Source organism: Emydura macquarii, unplaced genomic scaffold, assembly GCF_026122565.2.
Source record: "Emydura macquarii macquarii isolate MOO-44397 ecotype Brisbane River unplaced genomic scaffold, CSIRO-AGI_Emac_v2 contig_2897, whole genome shotgun sequence".
Lineage (NCBI taxonomy): Eukaryota > Metazoa > Chordata > Testudines > Chelidae > Emydura > Emydura macquarii.
The window spans coordinates 3,700,839-3,704,424 of record NW_027133034.1 but is presented as its reverse complement, the minus strand read 5'-3'; positions in this window follow the sequence as shown (position 1 = coordinate 3,704,424).

The following is a 3,586-nucleotide window of genomic DNA, read 5'->3' as shown; positions in this document are numbered from 1 at the left end:
ATCCTGCACTCATTCTCTAGTTGAACTGCCTCCTGTCCTGTTGGCTCACTTTAAAACAAGGCTTCATACAACCAGGGCTGTAGAGGATATGTTGGGTCACCTAAAATCACACTTGGTTGGGGCACCCCGCTGACAACTGTGTTCTTAGTAGGAGAACAATGTATTAGCTTGCCCATGGTGAAACAGCCTCAAACTTATGGAACACTGTGGCATCAAGCACCCTGACAGTGCATTCACTGTAGGTGTCCATGAATAGACCCCTGATGGTCCACACGCACCTGCTAGATGATGGAGTATTATCCTTTCCTGTTAATATACTCACTTACTTGAAATGGCAGGCATAGGATGGGTATATGCATCCCATCAATCACACCTGAGCAGGTCGGGAACCCCATCCATTCAAATCCTGCAATTATTTCAGGACTATTTTCAATTTTGACAAGCCGAGGCAACAGTGCAGCATTAACAGCCTTGCAAACCTCAATGACCACTGCGCCAGCTACAGATTTTCCAACCCCAAACTGATTGCTAGGAAGTCTGTAGCAATCGGGGGTGACAGCAGCACATTGTTGAACCATTAGTGACTCTCTCATCCGGGTTCTCTGCTGCTCAGGTGCTGAGATAAGCTCCTCACACAACTCTATGAAGGTATCTTTCCTTATGGAAAGTTCTGGGCCCACTGCTAGTCATCCCAAGTTTCCATCACAATGTGGTCCTACCAATGTGTGCTTGTGTTCCTGGCCCTGGGAGTGGCGGTCTGCAGAGGGGGCCATCTGTCATTAAAAACAGCATCAGCTCAGTCCATGCCTCCATGTCCACAAAGTCCTAGTCAGTAACTGTTGTGCTTCTCCTAGCTGTAAGCCACCACCTCTTTCTTCTCTGGCCTTAAAGCAGCTTCTGAAACCCCAGCCAGTATTTCCTGGCAGCAGCTTCTGCAACGGCACGTAAAAAGACATTGCCTCCCTAAAAAGCAGCAGCTTTCAGTCCTGGTAATTAATGAGAGGAGGATCCATAACATCAGCATGTAGCAATGCACCACCACACCAGCTGGGTTTAGGCCAGGAAATGAATTTTGCTGGTCTAGACCATGTCTTACAATCCCAAGAACGAACAGACAAAACCAACACGTTGTGAACGGGAGCATAGAGCAACACATGTATTGTGGCAGTATGAGTCTCAGGATACGAGCCCAGATAGCTGTACTGCTTGTCATGTCCACAGACAGTGCTAATACAGTTGGGAGGCATGATGGCAGCATATGTTAGCACAGTAATGGGAGAGGCTACCATGCATTGACAAGGACATGATTATTTACCCCATGGTTAGTATGCAGTCTAGTAAAGGCCATGGCTGAGCAGGAGAGTGTGTTCTCCTTTTGAGTTAAGGAGCCAACATGGCTGTGATGCTGGCAATTTTAGAGATTCCAGTGTAATCTTTGTATGCAGAAGTAGAGCTACTGCAGTCACCATGGTTACCTACTTCCACAGCCAAAAATAGGGAATGCAACCTATCTCTGAGTATAATTGGCATGTCCCAGTGATATTATACATTATACTTGTGCTTGACAACATTTTGGATCCAATTGCTTTGCTGTATGGGTCCGATTTTAGATGTGGAAAAACATCAAAACTAATCAAATCTTTCCTGACCTGCAGACAGAAATAGTGAAATAGACTAAACCAATGATGCCTACCAAATAGGTACCAAACCTATTCTTATTTTTCAGTCAGCTGGTGCAAAATATGGTGTTCTCTAAAGGTAAGATTCACTTCCATGCAGAGAGAGCCCCCAAAAGTCCTTAAGCACCACTTAACCCTTTAATGCAGATCTCAGGTGGTACATAGAACATTCTGCAGACCCTCTGCCCTGGGGTGAATTTCACCCTATAGCCACAATTCATAATACAAAATAATTGTTAGATGACTGGCTGAGGTAGTCCAGTGTCTTGTCTCTGGCAGTGGCCAGCACCAGATCCTTCAGGGGCAAAGAGCAAGAAAACCCATGCTGGAATAACCTGTACCAATTAAAAGAATCCAGAACACAAGCAATGCATCCTCATTAAATAGTCATTGCCAATGCCGGCTTTACATATTCTGCCGCCCTAGGCAAAATAAAACGTGCCCCCTGCCCTCCCCAGTAGAAAAATTTGAGTATTTGCAGTAGTGCAGGGGTTGTCATTTGCAGAGTGCTGGAGTAGTGAAATTGACAAGAATCCATGGGCAGCTGGAGCCTGGCTCTAGGAGGGGAGGAGGTGGCTGTTGCCCACTGCCAGCGGGGATATGGGTGGCTGCCGCTTCAGGGGTCGCTGGTGGCTGCCGCTGGGCTCCTGGCCGCACACCGGGACCGGGCGGGAGGCAGGTGGCTGCAGCCCAGCAGCCGCCCTTTACCTTTTGCCACCCTATCCACCAATCAGAGGAATACCTATTTTTCCTCTCTCTCTTCCCTCTCCCTATAATTCTGTTTTCTCCTCTGAAAAGCAACCTGTGACTAAGAGGGAGTCGACGACAGTAATTCTAAGAAAGCAATTTTCTTCCATTCTAATTCAGTTTGAGCTTTGAAAGTTCTTGGGACTCTGCATAGAAGCTAGTTGATGATTTGGAAAAGAAAAACAAATACCTTTTTAAACCTGATTAATGTATTTTTACAGCAAGTTTGCCACTCATCTGTAGAAGTAGCAATATTCTCCAGTTCTACTCTGTGATCTGGCCTGCCTACTATTTTGCTATGCTAAATTCAATTACAAACATCTGACACTTGACACTGTTCAGCCAAAATGGTCCCTCTGTCATATGTTCTCTTACCTAAGCAAAGAGATTCACACAGGAAGCAGATTTTTTCTGCTATTTCCTGTTTGCTCGTGGGTGCCAAGGAAACCATTGTGTTATACTTGTAAAAGAAAAAACTAGCAGGATCTTATTCAGGGGGACAAGGCAATACACTGCGTTTATTATACATGCAAGAATATCAAAAAGCAGTCAGATACATTCATGCATACACATTCATAAAGTTCTGCAAGCTGGTGTGATATAATACCAGTCCTTTTATGCGTTGCTTGAGCCAGCCTAGTGGCCAACTAGGTTGGGCACAAGGAGGGAGCCAGGCCTCTGTCAGTCGCGAATCTGATGCTCCAAGATGACAATTGCAGAATGAGACCCAAAGTTTCCATGTTTTTGCCCATCTTTTATAATTGCTGGCTCTCATGTAAGTCTATGGGCCTTGCTCTGTCATGCTGCCTCTAGGTTCAGTGTAGTTGTTAATCACCAGCTAATCGAAAGCATGACTATCTTCTTATTTCTGTATTTTGTTTGTTCCCAGGGTGGATCCTTCTGTACTTTAGGGTCGTTAATTTGCACTTTAGGGTCGTTGCTAGGTATTCTTTGGCCTTCTGGGTCAGGATGGCAGTTGGTGTCTTTACTCCCCTTTCTGTTGTTAGAGCAGTTTAGGTTGGTGTCTTTTTATGCCCTGCACATACATTCCTCACTCACACAAAGAGAATTTATCAGGATATTTTTAGGTTCAATAGTACCAGTTTCAGGAAAGAGCTCACTTCAAGAAACTAACAAGATGGAGTCCACTTATGCCATAC